Here is an 18,696-nt window from a genome sequence, read left to right as displayed (position 1 = left end):
CAGCTCGTGCCTGCTCTCCTTAAAAAAAGTTCTAAAAAAAAAAAAAAAGATAAACAGGTGTGCCTGGTCGGCTCAGTTGGTGGAGCTTGAGACTCTTGACCTTGGGGTTGTGAGTTTAAGCCCCACATTGGGTGTAGATTACTTAAAAACAAAATCTTTGAAAAAACAAAACAAAAGATAAACAGTGAAAGTTTTTTCTCCTAAACCTTTTATTTGCCTAGGTTTGCTTCCAAACTTCCCATTGTTACTATTTTTTTATTCGTTTTCCTAATTTATATATGTATGTGCTTTACATATATAGAGTCTTGTTTTTATTCTTTTTATATAAAATGTAGCACATTACACATACTTATGCGAACTTCTCCCCTTTTCAGTACAGTCCACTTCTGTTTCAAGATCATCTCCTGCAAAGCAAATATGGTTGTTGTTTTCAGTTTCCTGTAGTGTTTCCTAACTGTTGGTGGAGGGAGACTTTTTTTTCCTGGTCCATAGTATTTTTACTAAAAGGATTGTACTTTACATTTACACTTTTTTTTTTTTTTAAAGTAATCTCTCTCCAACGTGGGGCTTGAACTCATGACCCCAAGTTGCATGCTTTATCGACTGAGCCATTCAGGCACCCCTAACACAGTTAATTTATGCATGGAGTATGGCTGGGTAAACACCCTTCTCCAATGCCCCTATCCCCAGCAATAATAAAAGTCTGGGGGCTCCTGGCTAGCTTGGTTGGTAGAGTATTGCAATTCTTGATCTCAGGCTCGTGAGCTTGAGCCCCATGTTGGTGCAGAGTTTACTTAAAAAGTCTACTTCTGCAGTTATGCAGTAGGGCCAGAAAGTTATGGTATTATGGGACACCTAGTTGGCTCAGTTGAAAGAGTATGCAACTCTTGATTTTGGGGTCGTGAGTTTGAGCCCAACGTTGGGTGTAGAGATTACTTAAACTAAAAAAAAAAAAAGAAAGTGAGGGAGTTGTTCTGGAGCCAGCTAGAGATTATAGCTGCCCTAACGAGATGTAAACTCTTCTTTCTTCATTTGTATTGTCCCTACCTCTCTTATTAATCACTTTTTCTAGTCTGTCCTCTACATAGCTATGAGCAGACAAATAACTCCAAAAGATGACTTTCTATGTGTTATTCTCAGTTGCCATCAGTGCTTTTCTGTTCTCTAAGTCCCAAAGTACAAAGTATTATTCTCTGTCTTAAGAAAATTTGCTCTGATTTTTGTATACTAAGTGCAGGCATGCTTATTTTTGGATAATTGGGGAAAGGAAGATAAGTAGAGAAAATCCATAATTTCACCTAGAGACATTCAGGCAATACAGTAGTAAGGTTAAGATCACAGGCTTGGAGTCAGATGGACTAGATCTGTGACTGGGCAAGTTTATCTTCTAAGCCTCAGTTTCCTCCTCTGCAGAATAGCATGAAGCTCTGTTTATGTGCCAAGTTCAGGTGCTTTATATAAAGGAGTATATTATTTTACTCTCTCAACAGGACAGTGAAATAGGTACTATTTGTATGTCTTTTTTTTAAATGATGAGGCAACTTGGGGCCTAAAGAGGTTTAGTAATTTGTTCGGTGAGTACACCAGGTTTTGAACCCTGGGCACTCCAGAAATGATGGTTTTAAGTGCTGCACTACAGATTCTAGTTCAAGCAGGTAACCAGAAGTGTATATGTATATGTGAACATCTTCATCTTGATGTTATTTTAGAACAGGAGAAAAATGAAATAGCATCAGTGTGGTGAGATTAGGAAATACAGTTGACCCTTGAGCAATGGGTTTCAATTGTCTGGGTCCACTTATACTTGGACTTTTTAAGTAAATACAGTACTGTAAATGTATTTTTTTTCCCTTTTTTTTTTTTTTTAAAGGTAGGCTCCAGCGTGGAGCCAAATGTGGGGCTTGAACTCATGACCTGAGTCAGATGCTTAACTGACTGAGACACTTAGGCACCTCTCCTTACACTTTTCTTAATATTTCTTTTTTCTAACTTTATTGTAAGAATACAGTATTTAATACATATAAAATATATGTTGACTATTCTGGTAAGGTTTCCCGTCAATAGTAGGCTATTATTAGTTAAGTTCTTGGGGAATTCAGAAGTTTGGGTGTGGATTTTTGACTGTTGCGGAGTTGGCATCTATAACCTCCATGTTGTTCAAGGGTCACCTGTATATTATTAGTTATAAGGACAATTTCCTTCATGGTTGGATTTTTCCCTGAGGTTTTTTAGTTTCTGCCATTGTATGTGTATATTTTAACCTCTTGTTCCTACTTCATTTCCTTTGTCATTAAAGTTAGGAAGGAGAAATGTAGGTGAGCTGTATCTCTGTTTGCAAAAGTTTTGTTTTACTTCAACGTTCCAGAAGTTTTTTTTTTTTTTTTTTTAAGAGAAGGAGGAGGGGAGGGACAGAGGGACAGGGGAAAGAGAGACTCTTAAGCAGACTCCATGCCCAGCAGGGATCCTGACCTCACAACTCTGAGATCATGACCTGAACTGAAATCAAGAGTCAGACGCTTAGCGGACTGAGCCACCCAGGTGCGCCCAGTTTTTTTAATCTTCACTTTTTTGGCAACATATTATTAATCTTATGGATGTTTGACTGCTTTTGGTAACTGATTTTTTTAGAAAGTGTTGAGTTTTCTCTCTGAAACACACTCTATCCTCTGGTCATCTTTGATATATGGATAACATGTTGAAGTATGTTTCTTTTGTCATTTCTTTTGTCATTTGAAGGCATATATTATAGGCCTTAAGAGGATTAAGATTTCACTCTTATCCAAACACTTTTCATTTCTTTGGACCAACCTTATGCATTTTATTTGTTTAAAGATTTTATTTATTTATTTTATTTGAGAGAGAGAGTGTGTGAGTGGGAAGGAGGGACAGAGGGAAATGGAGAGAATCTCAAGCAGACTCTGTGCTGAGTGTGGAACCCAGCGTGGGGCTTGATCTCATGATGCTGGGTTCCTGACCTGAGCCGAAACCCAAGAGTTGGATGCTTAACTGACTGAGCCACCCAGGCGCCCTGATAAATGCAATTGTATTGTTTTACGTTTTTAAGTAATCTCTGTACCCAACATTGGGGCTCAAACTCATGACCCCATGATCAAGAGTCACGTGCTCTTCTTACTGAGCCAGGTGCCCCTGCAATTGTTGTCTTAATTTCCCATTCAGATTGTTCATTGACAGTTATTTTTTAATTAAGCCTTTTATGTAGAGTCACATGCAGGTGTAAGAAATAACACAAAGAGATCTTGTACACCATCTACTCAGTATCCCCAGTGTTAATATCTTTAGGAACCATAGGATAGGTTATTGGAATTTATACAGTTAAGAGAATAATTCCATCAGAAGGATTGCTCATGGTGCCTTTTTTTTTCATAGTGCCTTTTTTATAGCTACAGCTGCTTCATTGCTCCCTCCAGGCTTAGTTCCTGGTAAGCACTGATGTATCATCCAGTTCTGTAATTTTGTGGTTCCAGGGATGCTATATAAATAGAAGCAAAGACCATGTAACTTTTTGAGATTGGGTTTTTTTCTCACTCAACATGATTCTTTGGAGATTCATCCGGTTTGTTGAATGTATCAGTAGCTCCGTTGCTTTTTATTGTTCCGTATGGTAAGTTATGGATATACCACAGCTTGTTTAATTATTCTGATGCAAGATGTTTCAGGTATTTATAGTTTGGGGCTAATATGAATAAAGCTAATATAACCATTCTTGTGTAGATTTCTATGTGAACATAGGTCTCCGTTTCTCTGGGATGAATGTCCAGTTGTACAATTGCTGAGTTGTATGGGGGCTTCATGGTTAGTTATTTAAAAGAGATTGCTAGGGTGCCTGGGTGGCTCAGTTTGTTAAGCGCCTGCCTTTGGCTCAGGTCATGATCTTGAGGTCCTGGGATCGAGCCCCTCTTTGTCCTGCTCAGCGGAGAGTCTGCTTCTCCCTCTACCTCTCTCCCTGCTTGTGCACTTTCTCTCTCTCTCAAATAAATAAAATCTTGAGAAAAAAAAAAAATTGCCGAAGCATTTTCCAGAGTAACTGTACCATTTACATTTCTGCTAGAAATCTGAACAAGCCAGTTTTTTGGCATCCTTACCAGCATGTGGCATTGTCACTATTCTTTTTATTTAGTAATTTTGGTAGGTGTATAGTGATATATTGTGATTTTAATTTGTATTTACCTAATAGCTGATGATGTTGACCATCTTTCCATGTGCATGGTTGCTATCTGTATATCCTCTTTAGGTCAAATGTCTTATCCTCTTTTGGTCAAATGTTTATTCATTACTTTTGCCTATTTTCCAATTATTGTGAAGATTAATTAATTAATTAAAAAGCTAATCTCTATACCCAGCGTGGGGCTCAAACTCCTGAACCCATGATCAGGAGTCACATGCTCCATCAACTGAGCCAGCTAACTGCCCCTGAAAACATTTATATTTAGAATTAGCCAGCTGGACTCAGGTTAGATGATCCCAACTTTGTTGGCAACATTCAAAGCATGATAGGAGCTAGGTGAACCATATACTTTCTTCTCTCCATCAGGCCGGTTGTGGAGAAGGAAGGCTTGTATTTCCTGCTGCTCACACTGCCCCCGTACTCTCTCTTTTTCCCCTAGTCTTCTGGTACATCAGTGATTTCTTTGTTAATGTCATTCTTACTCAGATACTGATTGTTTTCATCATTTGTTTATTGTTTTTATTGTAGAGTTTGACAGTTCTTTATATATTCTATGAGCTCTTTGCCAAGTATGTGATTTGCTCTTATTTTATCTCAAATTGGAGCAAAGTCTTTAGTTTTGATGAAGCCCATTTTGTTGGTATTTATTTATTTATTAACATATAATGTAGTATTTGTTTCTGGGGTACAGGTCTGTGATTCATCAGTCTTACACAATTCAGAGTGCTTACCATAGCATATACCCTCCCCAATGCCCATCACTCAGCTACCCTATTCCTCCCACCCCCCTCTGATGAAGTCCATTTTATAAATTTATGCTTTTATGGATCATACTTCTGTTGTCAAATTTAATAGCTCTTTACCTAATCCTAAATCCGAAGATTTTTCTCCAGTGTTTCCTTTATTTTTTTAAGTAACTCTTTTTTTAAGATTTTCTTTATTTGACAGAGAGCGAGCGAGCACAAGCAGGGAGAACAGTAGAGGGAGAGGGAGAAACAGACTCCCTGCCCATCAGGGAGCCTGATGTGGGGCTTGGTCCCAGTACCCTGGGATCGTGACCTGAGCCGAAGGCAGATGCTTAACCATCTGAGCCACCATGATGCCCCTTTTTAAAGTAACTTCTATGACCAGTATGGGGCTTGAACTTGATCCCGAGATTAAGAGTTGCATGCTCTACTGATTTAGCTAGCCAGGTGCCACTCTTAAAAGTTTTATGATTTCATGCTTTACTTTTAAATCTGTGATTCATTTTGAGTTAATTTTTATATAAGGTGTGAGACTCTTTCTTTTTTTTCCTTGTTTCTTTGCCTATGCATTCATTTCCAAATGCTCCAGTGGCAACCATTTGTTGAAAAGTCCATCTTCCATCGAATTGCTCTTGCACATTTGTCCAAAATCAGCTGGGCATCTTTGTTTGAATATATTTCTGGGTTTTCTGTTCTGTTACATTGATCTTTGTGTCTGTCTCTCTGTCGGTACCAACTGTCTTAATTACTGTGTAAGATGATTCTTGAATCACATGGATGATTTTACTTTATTCTTTCACAAAATTGTTTTGGCTATCTAGTTTCTTTGTGCTTTGGTTTTTAAATATATATTTTAGAATAACTTGTCTGTACATAGCCAAAACCTTTGTTAGGATTTTGATAGGAGTACCATTAAACCCGAATATCAGTTTGTGGAGAATTGATGTCTTTACTATGTTGAGTCTTCTCATCCATCAACATGGTATGTTTATTTAGATTGTTGATTTTTTTTGGCACTTTTATTTAGTTTTCAGCCTATAAGTCCTATACATATTTTGTGGATTTATACTTAAATATTTAATTTTTTTGGAAGCAATTGAAAATAGTATTGTATGTTTAATTTTGGTATCCATGTTATTTATTGGTAGTATATGGGAGTAACAGTTGATTTTTGTATTTATCTTGGACCTGCAACCTTGCTGAATTCACTTATGAATTCTAGGAGTTTTGTTATAGATTCCTTGGGATTTTCTAGGTAGGTAATTGTGTCATCTGCAGATAGGGTTATTTTTATTTCTTCCTTTTCAATTTGTATGCCTATAATGCTTGCCTCATTGTTCTGGCTAGAAATTTCAGCATGATATGGATTTAAGACCTTTGGGGAGAGTATTCACTCCATGATGAAAACCACTAAATAGGATGTTAACTGTAGGTTTTTTGTAGATGTCTGTATGAAGTTTCTATTCCTATTTTCCTTATTTATTTATTTATTTATTTATTTATTAAAAAAATCATGAATGGGTGCTTAATTTTGTTAGGTGCTTTTCCTACCGTTAATACACTTTTTTTTCCTTTAGTCTGTTAACATGGTAGATTACCTTCTTTGATTCTGAATATTTAACTTAAGTGGAGTAAGCCCCACTTGATATGAGATATAACTTTTTTATATATTATGGAATTGCATTTATATTTTGTTAAGGAATTTTGTGTCTATTCATGAGAGCTATTGTCTGTAGTTTTCTTTTTTCATACTGTGGTTTTGATATTGGGAGTAATACTAGCTTCATAGAATGAGTTGGGAAAAATGCTTCTACTTTTTTTATATTCTGGAAGAGAATGTATAGAATTGGTGTTAATTCTTTAGATGGTGGGTACAGTTCTTCATTGAAACTATCTGGACTTTCATATTTCCTTTTTGGTTGTTTTTAAGGGACAAATTAAAATTTAAAAATAGTTACAGGGCTGGGGTGCCTGGTTGTGTCAGTTGGAAGAACATACGACTCTTGATCTCAGGCGTGAGTTCAAGCCCCACGTTGGGTGTAGAGATTCCTAAAAAAAAAATAAGTAACATTATGGGGAAAAAAAAAAAAGTTACAGGGCTATTCATATTACCAGTTTTATAATTGGTGAGTTGGAGTAGTTTGTGTTTTTCAAGGAAGGGATTCATTTTATCTAAGCTGTCAGAGTTATGTGTGTGAAGTTGTTCATAGTATTCCCTTCTTGTTCCTTTGATGTCTGCAGGATCTGTACTGATATCCCCTCTTTCATTTCTATTAGTGGTGATTTGTATCTCCTTTTCTTTGTCAGTGTTGCTAGAGGTTTATCAATTTTATTGATCTTTTCAAAGAAGCAGCTCCTTGTTGACTTATTTTTTTTCTATTTTAAATTTCATTGATTTCTGCTCTTATATTTATTTTTACCTGCTTTCTGCTTGCTTTGGGTTTATTTTGTTCTTTTTTTAGTTTCCTGAGGTGGGAGCTTAGATTATTGATTTGAGACTCTTCCACTTTTCTGTGCATTGTTACAAATTTCCCTCTTATCACTGGTTTATCTATGTCTTACAAATTTTATTATGTTGTATTTTCATTTTCATTGAGTTCATTACATTTTTTTCATTTTCCTAGCAGCTTCCTCTTTCATTATTGTGTTACTTTCTTCTGGCCTCTGTGGTTTCTGATGAGAAATTTACACCCAACTTATTTTCTTCTGTAAGTAAAGTATTTTTCTCTTGCTGCTTTCAAGATATCCTTTCTTGTTTTTATATTTCAGAAGTTTAATTAGGATGTGCTTAGGGGTAGATACCTTTAGAATTATCCCTTTTGACATTTGCTCAGCTTCTTGATTCTGTAGTTTTATGGCTCACCAAAATGGAAGTTTTTTAGTCATTATTTAGTTGAGTACTTTTTCAGTCCCACTTTATTTTTCCCCTTCTTCCTTAGACTCTCATGACATAAATGTTAAGATTATTTGTTACAGTCCCAAAGATCTTTGAGGGTCTGTTCATTTTTTTTTTTTTTTAACTCTCTGTTGCTTACATTGAGTAATTTTCATTGTTATATCTTCTAGTTCATGAATTCTTTTACTCTCTTTCCTCGATGCTGCTGTTGAGGTCATGCGCTGAGCTCTTTATTTTTCAGTACTTTGCAGTTCTAAAAATTTCCATTTGGTTCTTTATATTTTCATTTTTGCTGAGGCTTTCTGTATTTCATTTTTGTGTTTGTAATTGCTCATGGAATCATTTTTTATATTTATTTATTTAAAGATTTTATTATTTTGACAGAGCACAAGCAGGTGGAGCAGCGGGCAGAGGGAGGGGGGAGGGAGAAGCAGCTCCCTGCTGAGCAAGGAGCCTGGTGCAGGGCTTGAACCCAGGACCCTGGGATCATGACCTGAACCAAAGGCAGATGCCCAACCAACTGAACCACCCAGGGGCCCTGGAATCATTTTTTAAAAAAGATTTTTTTTTCAAGTAATCTGTATACCCAAAATGGACTTGAATTTATAGCCCAGAGAGGAAGAGTCACATACTCTACCGACTAAGCCAGCTAGGTGCCCTTTATTGAGTCATTTAAAAAAAAATTATTTTATTTTTTATTTTTATTTATTTATTTATTTTTTATTTATTTTTTTAAAGATTTTATTTATTTATTTGAGACAGAGAGAAAGAGAGAGAGAGAGCACATGAGAGGGGGGAGGGTCAGAGGGAGAAGCAGGCTCCCTGCCGAGCAGAGAGCCCGATGCGGGACTCGATCCAGGGACTCCAGGATCATGACCTGAGCCGAAGGCAGTCGCTTAACCAACTGAGCCACCCAGGCGCCCTATTTTATTTTTTTAAAAAATTTTATTTATTTATTTGACAGAGGGAGGGAGAGAATAATCAGGGGAAGCAGCAGGCAGAGGGAAGGGGAGAAGCAGACTCCCCGCTGAGCAGGGAGCCTGGCTCGGGGCTGGAGCCCAGCTTGGGGCTCGATCCCAGGACCTGGGATCATGACCTGAACTTGAAGGCAGATGCTTAACTGACTGAGCCACCCAGGCACCCCTATTGAGTCATTTTTATTATGGCTGCTTTAAATCTTCATCAGATAATTCTAACATTTGTCAGATGTTAAAATTACAAATATCTCAGTGTTGGCTCCTATTGATTGTCTTTTTTCATTCAGTTTGAGATCTTCTGGTTCTTGTTACGACAAATGTTTTTTGATTGAAACCTGAACATTTTTGTGTTATGTTATGAGACTTTGCATCTTACATAAACCTGTTTTAGCTGGCTTTCTCTGACACGTGCCTGACAGGAGGGAGTTGTGGGTGTCATACCCTTTTGCCAGGTGTAGGATGAAGTTAATGTTCCCTGTTGGGCCTTTGTTGACATTTGAAGGGAGGCTGATTGTTAATGCTGGACAGAGTTGTGAAATTATGGCTCTCTACCTGATCTCCACAGTGGATGTGGCCTCACTTACCACTCTGTGTTGATGAAACCCCTAACTCCTTGCTGTACCTTCTGATACCACCCCAGGGGATAGAGTCGGTTCCCTTGTTACTGCCAGATGAAGGTGGACGTCCAGGCTTCCCTTGTTGTCTTCATGGGGGGACATGGTCTTTATCAGCCAGTGAGGCTGAAAATTCCAGTTCTCTACTTGACCTGCTCTTACACTACCCCAATGGTAGTCTTGGCATGACTCATAATCTCACAAGGGTGGATGTCTGGGTTCCCCACTTAACCATGCAGAAGTGGGTGGGATCAGTTTTTTCCTGTGATGTTAAGCTAGGTAGAGTATCTGTCTAATAAAAGTTTTCCTTCCTAGCTAATAAGATACCTTCCTGGTTGTTTGTCTAGAGAGACAGACAGGAAGCCTTTTGTTGAGATTTTTTGGTGGGGGGTCTGTGCTTGTTGGTGCTTCTGGGTTGCTGACTTCTTACATTCCAAGAGTGGGATATATCAGGCAAAAAGAAAACCTAGGTAACCTCACTGCCATGTTATTCCTTGGGTCCCATGGTTTCTAGCTAATTTGCCGCCTTTTTTTTTTTTTTTTTAAGATTTTATTTATTTCTTTTGACAGAGGGAGAGAGAGCAAGAGAGGGAACACAAGCAGGGGGAGTTGGGAGAGGGAGAAGCAGGCTTCCCACGCAGCAGGGAGCCCGATGTGGGGCTCGATCCCAGGACCCTGGGATCATGACCTAAGCCGAAGGCAGACGCTTAACGACTGAACCACCCAGGTGCCCTGCTAATTTGCCTTCTTAACATGTTTCAGAATATATTTGTTTTGTTTATATTATCTGCAGTTTTTGTTTTTATTTTGTAAGAGGGAAAAGTACATCTTCATCATTCAGTAAATGGAGGAAGTCTAGCTTTTGATTTCAGTGAGTTTGCTCTATTGTTTTTGATTTATATTTCATTGATTTTTGCTCTGATCTTTATTTCTTGCTTTTGTCCTTCTAATGTCTTCAGGTACAAGTGAGTCATTGATTTGAGTTTTATTTTTTTTTAAGATTTTATTTATTTATTTGACAAAGACACAGTGAGAGAGGGAACACAAGCAGGGGGAGTGGGAGAGGTAGAAGCAGGCTTCCTGCTGAGCAGGGAGCCCGATGCGGTGCTCAATCCCAGGACCCCGGGATCATGACCTGAGCCGAAGGCAGACGCTTAACTGACTGAGCCACCAAGGCACCCGGATAAGTGTACTTTTAATGCCCTTTACTATTAATCTCCTTAATCTGTTTTACCCATCCCTCCACCCCTCTGGCAACTACCAGTTTTCTATGGGTCTGTTTTATGGGTCTGTTTCTGCTTTGTTTGTTCGTTCCTTCATTTGTCCTATTTTTTAGATTCTACACGTAAGCAAAATTGTAATGGTATTTGTCTTTCCTAGTCTGACTTATTTTAGCTAGCATTATACTCTGTGGGTTCTTTCATGTTGTCGCAAATGGAAAGAGTTCATTCTTTTTTTTTTATGGCTGAGTAATATTTCATTACAAACACACACACCCCTTTATCCATTCATCTATCCATGGACACTTGGGTTACTTATATATCTCAGCTATGGTAAATAAATGCTGCAGTAAACATAGAGGTGCATCTCTCTCTCTCTCTTTTTGCATATATCTTTTTGAATTAGTGTTTTTGTTTTATTTGGGTAAATACTCAGAAGTGGAATTACTGAATTGTATGATACTTCCGTTCCTAATTTTTTGAGACCTTCATACTGTTTTCTACAGTGGCTGCATCAATTTGCATTCCCAACAACAGTGTATGAGGGGTGTTTTTCCCTCCACATCTTCACCAACTCTTGTTTCTTGTGTTTTTTATTTTAGCCATTCTGACAGGTGTGAGGTGATAATCTCATTGTGGTTTTGATTTGCATTTCCCTGATGATGAATGATGTTCAGCATCTTTTCATGTGTTTGTCCGCCATCTGTGTGCCTCTTTTGGAGAAATGTCCATTCAGGGCTTCTGCCCACTTTGTAATCAGATGTTTTTGGTGTTGAGTTGTAGAAGTTATTTATATATTTTGGATGTTAACCCCTTATCAGATATATCATTTGCATATATTTTCTCCCATTCAGTGGGTTGCCTTTTTGTTTAGTTGAGGTTATCCCTAGCTGTGCAAATGCGTTTCATATTGATGTAGTCCCAAAGTTTATTTTTGCTTTTATTTTTATTTATATTTGCTTTTATTTGCCTGAGGAGACATATCTAGAAAAATGTTTCTATGGCTGATGTCAAAAATTTTAACTGCCAATGTTTTCTTCTAAGAGTTTTCTGGTGTCAGGTCTCACATTGAGGTCTTGAATCAATTTTAAGTTTATTTTTGTGTGTGACTAAGAAAGTGGTCCAGGTTTATTCTTTTGCATGTTGCTGTCCAGTTTTCCCAGCACCCTTTGTTGAAGAGTCTGTCTTTTCCCCATTGTATATTCTTGCTTCTTTTGTTGTAGATTAATTGACCATAAAAGTGTGGGGTTATTTCTGAGCTCTCTATTCTGTTCCACTAATCTGTGTGTCTGTTTTTGTGCCAGTACCATACTGTTTTAATTATTATAGCATTGTATATCTTGAAATCTGGGGTTGTGATACCTCCAGCTTTGGTCTTCTTTCTCAAGATTGCTTTGGCCATTTGGAGTCTTGTGGTTCTGTACAAATTTTAGTTTTATTGTAGTTATGTGAAACATGTTCCTTTTTTGTTAGGGATTATAGCTTACTGTGGGTAGTATGGATATTTTAACAATATGGGTTCTTCTATTCCTGAGCATGGAATCTTTCCATTTTTTTATGTTGTTTTCAGTTTCTTTAATCAGTGTTTTATGGTTTTTAGAGTACAGTCTTTTACACTCCTTCATTAAGTTCATTCCTAGGTATTTTATTTTTGATGTAATTGTAAATGGGATTCTTTTTTAAAAATTTTTCTGCTATTGCATTATTAATGTATAGAAATGCAACAGTTCTATATATTAATTTTTTATCTTCTGTCCGTTCTTAAAATTTTTTGGTGGAGTCTTTAGAGTTTTCTACGTGGAGTATCATGTCATCTGCAAATAGTGACAGTTTTACTTCTTCCTTACCCATTTGGATGCTTTGTATTTCTCTTTTTAAAAATATTTATTGGAGAGAGTGAATCAGTGAGAAAGAGAGAGTGCATGCACGAGTGGGCAGAGGAGCAGAGGGACAGGGACAAGCAGACCCCCCTCTGAGCAGGGAGCCTGACATGGCTCCATCCTGGGACGCTGGGATCATGACCTGAGCTGAAGGCAGACGCTTAACCAACTGAGCCACCTAAGCGCCCCCGAGGATGCTTTTTATTTCTTTTGTTTTGTTTTGTTTTTATTTTATTTTATTTACTTATTTGTGAGAGAGAGAGAGCACAAGCAGGGGGAGTGGTAGGCAGAGGGAGAAGCAAGTTCTCTGAGCAAGGAGCCTGATGTGGGACTCGATCTCAGGACTCTGGGATCATGACCTGAGCCGAAGGCACATGCTTAACTGACTGAGCCATCTAGGTGCCTTTTATTTCTTTTTCTTGTCTGATGGCTGCAGCCAGGAGTTCCAATACTATGTTGAATAAAAGTGGTTACAGTGAACATTCTTGTCTCAGTCTCTGATCTTACAGGAAAAGCTCTCAGTATTTTACCATCGACTCTCATGTCAGCTGTGGGTTTGCCGTATATGACCTTCATTGTGCTGAGATATGTTCCCTGAACAACTACTTTGTTGAGGGATTTTATCATGAATGGATATTGTATTTTGTCCAGTGCTTTCTCTGCATCTATTGAGATGATCATATCGTTTTTATCCTTTCTCCTGTTAATATATCACGTTGATTTAGTAGTGACTATTGCATCCCAGTAATAAATCCCACTTGGTCATGGTGAATGCTTCTTTTAATGTATTGTTGGATTCAGTTTACTAATATTTTGTTGACGATGTTTGCATTTATATTCATTAGAGATATTTACTTGTAGTTCTCTATTCTTGTAGTATCTTTATCTGGTTTTGGTATCGGTAATGCTGGCCTCATAGAATAAATTTTGAAGTTTTCCTTCCTCTTAATTTTTTTTTGTATTTTTGTAATATTTTGAGAAGAATAGGTATTAAACTCTTTAAATGTTTGGTAGAATTCACCTGCATTAAATCCTTTATCTTGGGGAAATGATCCTCTTTTTTCTTTCTTTCTTTTTTTTTAATTTGAGAGAGAGAAAGAGAGAGAGAGCATGAGCAGGGAGAGAGGCAGAGGGAGAGGGAGAAGCAGACTCCCCACTGAGCAGGGAGCCTGATGTGTGGGGCTCAATTCCAGGCCTTGGGATCATGACCTGAGCTGAAGGCAGAAACTTTAACTAACAGCCACCCAGGGCCCTGATCCTCTTTTTTCTTGATAATTGATTTTTAAATCTACTTCATGTGATATTAATATAACCACTTTAACTTTCTTTTTATTCTCTATGCTGTAACATGACCTTTTTTCTCTGGCTGCTTTATTAAAGACTTTTTTCTTTATCTCTGATTTTTGGCAGCTTAATCATATGTTTTAGTTTATATTTATTTCTTTGGGTATAGTTGACACAGTTTACATTTCTTAATGTTTCTATTGCTCGTGTTTATTTAAAGGGTGCTTTGTTGTATGTTTTTATAATATCATTAAATGTGGCAAATTGTTGACATTTTTTCCGATTTCTGATTTTTTCCCCTGTATTATCTGTTCTTTAGTGGCTCCAAATACAAATATATTTGGCCTTTTGAAGTTATCTTAAAGCTAATTTATAGTCTATTCTTTTTTTTTTTTTTTTTAGTAAACTGTATGCTCAGCTAGGGGTTTGAACTCATGACCCTGAGATCAAAAGTCACATGCTGTATTGACTGAGCCAGCTCAGTGCCCCATACTCTGTTCATTTTTTAAATTATTAATTAATTAATTAATTTTCTCTGTTCGTTTTTAATTTATTTTTTAAAAAAGATTTTATTTATTCATTTGACAGAGATAGATACAACGAGAGAGGGAACACAAGCAGGGGGAGTGGGAGAGGGAGAAGCAGGCCTCCTGCAGAGCGAGGAGCCCGATGCAGGGCTCGATCCCAGGACCCTGGGATCATGACCTGAGCCAAAGGCAGATGCTTAACGACTGAGCCACCCAGGCGCCCCTCTCTGTTTTTTTAAAGTAGTTTTTCTATGTGTTTCATTTTGGTTAGTAGCTATTAACTTGAGTTCTTGTGCTGTAAATCTCATAGTATGTTTTTTTTATCTTTGACCTTGTAATTTCATTTCTAGAAGTTTAAAGTTTTAAAAAATTTTCATATTTCTACTTAACATATTTAATGTTTTTTCCAGCTTTTGAATGTATGGAATGTATTCACTATAATTGTTTTATAGGATTTGTGTACCAATTCTATTATCTGTCATTTCAAGATTGGTTTGACTGGTTTTTGTTTCATTATTGGGTGTGATTTGTTTCTTCTCTGTGTGTCTTTTAAGTTTGTATTGATTTTTAGTCATTGTAAATTTTATCTTGTTATGTCTCCATTTTAGTATGCCTACAAATACTTTTGTACTTTGTTCTGTGACATGGTTCAGTTATTAGAAACGTTTGTCCCTTTCGGATCTCTGATGCAGTATTAATTATTAGGTGTTTTTTTTTTTATTCTGGCTTTTGGGAACAAGCATTATTTGCATCCTTGTGTGAGTTCTGGTGCTGTTATTTCTGAATCATCTGGTGGTTCTCTCCCTGGCCTTGAATAGTTCTCCACATGCAAGTGCTGATTCCTCACTCAACATTTTTTAGGGTAAGCCTCTCTCTTCATTTTTCTCTCTCTTCAGCTCTACTCAGTGGTCTCCCATGTGACCTGTAGCCACCTTGGCTTCCTTGGACTCCCAGCTTTATTTCTTCAATCTGGGGAGACCACATGCTCTGCCTGGGTTTCTTCTCCCTGTTCATGGCATGGAAACTCTCAAGGCAGTAAGCTGGGCAAATATATGGCCTCTGTTGTTTGTTTCTTGTGTCCCAGGATTACTGTCTTTCATTACTTGTCCAAAATCTTTAGGGCTTTTGTTTCAAACATTTTGTTAGGTTTTTGTTATTTCATGCAGAAGGCAGAATCTGGTCCCTCTTACTTGATCTTGAGTGGAAGTGGTATTATGGTGCTTTTTTATACATTTTCATACTGACTAGTGATGTTGAGCACATTTTAATTTTTTAATTTCCTTATTGACCATTTATGTGTTTTCTTTTGGGAAGAGTCTGCTCAAACCTTTAGCCCTTTTCCTTCTTTCTCTCCTTTTTTTCTTTCTTTATTGTCTTTTTTTTTTTTTTTTTTTAATTGCAGAAGGTCTTTATATGTCCTGGTATGTTCTTTGTTAGATAAATGCTTTGTAAGTAGTTTCTCCAAGACTGTGGTTTTTTACTTACTTTCTTAACTGTGCTTTTGATGAGCAGAAATATGTAAGTCTGATGAAGTGTAATTTGTCAGTTTTTTCTTTTACTATGTATGTCCTAAGACACTTTTGCCTAACCCTGACATCATGAAGGTACTTCCCTTTGTTTTTTCTAAAACTTTGTTTTTGCTAATTTATATTTAGGTCTCTAATGTATCTCAAATTAAGTTTTGTAGGTGTTTTGTTTTTGTTTTTTGTGTCTGGATATCCCATTATTTCTGCACCATTTGTTGAAAAGAGTCTCCATTCCTCAGTGGCTTGCTTTGGTGAAACAGCACTTGGCTGCATAAGTGGGCTCTATTTCAGGAATATTCATTCTGTTCCATTGATCTAATTGTCCATCCTTATATCATTACAATACTAATTTGATTATTTGTATTTTATAATAACTCTTGAAGTCCGATTTGCAAGTCCAGCAACCTTTTTCATCCTTTTCAAGATTGCTTTGTATACTTAAGTTTTTAGCATTTCCATATAAATCTCAATATTAGCTTTTCCAGGGGCACTTGGGTGGCTCAGTCAGTTAAGCATCTGCCTTCAGCTCAGGTCATATCTCAAGGTCTTGGGATGAAGCCCCACATCAGGCTTTCTTCTTAGCGGGGAGTCTGCTTCTCCCTTTCCCTCTGGGCTTGCACACGCTCTCTCTCTCTTGCTCTCTCTTAAATAAATAAAAAAATTAAAAAAAATATTAGCTTTTCTATCACTTCAGAAAGGTTGATGGGTGCTATGATGATGATAACCATTGTTGATGGGTGATATGATGATGGGTGATATAATGGATGATAACCATTGCTTTCAGTCTATAGATCAGTTTGAGGAGAATTGACATGTTAACAGGGTTGAGTCTTCCTTTTCATTAGCATGGTATATCTCCATTTCTTTAGGTCATCTTTGTTTTCTCAGCAATGTTTTGTAGTTTTCAGTCTTTGGTCTTGTGTGTCCTTTGTGTAAAAAAAATGTTTTGTTTTGTTTTGTTTTTAGATTTTTCCTGGTTTTGATGTTACTGTAAGTGGTGTTTTAAAGAATTCAATTTCCTAATTATTTTTTCTTATAATATGGCAATAGAATTGACTTATATTGACTTCTGTCTTACAACCTTACATAAGTCATTAATTCTATGAGTATTTTTGGTGATAAATCAGGTATTTGTAGGAGATGATCATCTTATAATTTTTACCTCTTTCCACTTTGCATTCTTTTAATTTTCTTCCCTTATTGCATGTACCTTAGTCCTGTTCCCATTCTTTAGGGAAGGCATTCAGCTTCATACCATTAATTATGATGTCAGCTGTAGGCTTTTTGTTAATGACCTTTATCAGGCTGTTTAAATATATAGGTTTTATTATTATCTAAGTATGGCAACAAGGCCTGTGACAGATCAGGAGAGGATTCCTGTTGTAAAGGAATCCTTTATAAAGTTGTAAATTATGAAAATAAAGGCAAGATCCTTTATTTTGGTTTCCATGGAAAGGAATAGTCAAGGAATGGTAACCAGGTTTAGGATACTCTAGTTTGAATAATTTCAAGTGCTTTGTGGCTTAGGGGCTGCCCATAGTTGTCTGGTATTTGGGGTGATTGTCACCCCTGGGGTGATTAGAGTAGGGGAATATTGTGGCCAGAGTATAAAATAGAGATGGCTGGGGCTATGGTCTCTGTATTGGTTGGTTTGCATATGAAAGCTAGCTGGAGCATTGTTAGCTATCTTCAGGAATTAGCCCCGAGAAGGGTTACCAAAGCCCAAAGTATCAAAAGTACAGAATGAAAGGATATGATTAATAAACAGGTTGTGTGGGGCGCCTGGGTGGCTCAGTCGTTAAGCGTCTGCCTTCGGCTCAGGTCATGGTCCCAGGGTCCTGGGATCGAGCCCCGCGTCGGGCTCCCTGCTCTGCGGGAAACCTGCTTCTCCCTCTTCCACTCCCCCTGCTTGTGTTCCCTCTCTCGCTGTGTCTCTCTCTGTCAAATAAATAAAATCTTAAAAAAAAAAAAGAAAATAAACAGGTTGTGTAAAATCTATTCCTAGTTTTCTAACAGTTTATGGCATGAATGGATATTGAGTTTTGTCTAATGTTTTTTTCTACATCTGTTGAGATAATTAATGTATTTCTGCATAATATAGTGAATTTCATTGTTTTATTTTCAAATGTTATATCAATCTTGTATTCTTATTTTTTCTGAAGATTTTATTTATTTGACAGAGAGCGAGCACAGGCAGGGGGGAAGTGGGAGAGGGAGAAGCAGGCTCCCTGCTGAGCAGGGAGTCCGATGCTGGGTTGGATCCCAAGACCCTGGGATCATGACCTGAGTGGAAAGCAGATGCTTAACTGACTGAGCCACCCAGGCACCCCTCAATCTTGTATTCTTGGGATAAATTTTACTTGGTTATGGTGTATTATCCTTTTTATATATTGCTGTATTGAAATTGCTAATGTTTTATTAAATATTTTTGCGTCTATGTACCTTAGGGATGTTAGTCTATAATTTTCTTTTTTTGTATTTTCTGTTCAGGTTTTGGTATTATTGGTATTATTACCTAATATTATTAGGTGTGTTTGTTAGTATTATTCATGGTGAGCTTAGAAAATAATTTCAGAAGTGTTCTTTATATTCTGGAAGTGTTTGTGTGAAGTTGATGCTGTTTCTTCCTTGGTGTTTGAAGGAATGTACCAGTGAAAAAGTCTGAGCCTAGAGTTTTATTTTGGGGAAGGATTTTCAGAATGAATTCAGTTTAAAGGGCGCTTCAGATTTTTGTTTCATCTCATCAATTTTTTGGTAAGTTGTGTTTTTCCAGGAATTTTTCCATTTCATCTAAGTTGTTAAATTCATTAACATAAAGTTAATAGTCTTTTATTTTTTTA

At 37.1% G+C, this 18,696-nt stretch overlaps 1 protein-coding gene and 1 non-coding gene across 2 annotated transcripts in view; one reads left to right on the top strand and one right to left on the bottom strand.

Moving 5' to 3' along the window:
* The window catches only part of MLLT10 (MLLT10 histone lysine methyltransferase DOT1L cofactor), a 223,585-nt gene that overhangs the window by 24,989 nt on the left and 179,900 nt on the right, over positions 1-18,696 (top strand). The window lies entirely within an intron of this gene.
* On the bottom strand, positions 4,633-4,698 carry LOC123325002. Its single transcript, XR_006540170.1, has one exon. It is a non-coding gene; the product is annotated as a small nucleolar RNA SNORD42 (small nucleolar RNA).

Source organism: Neomonachus schauinslandi, chromosome 5 (assembly GCF_002201575.2).
Source record: "Neomonachus schauinslandi chromosome 5, ASM220157v2, whole genome shotgun sequence".
NCBI lineage: Eukaryota > Metazoa > Chordata > Mammalia > Carnivora > Phocidae > Neomonachus > Neomonachus schauinslandi.
This window is presented reverse-complemented; position numbering and strand designations above follow the sequence as displayed.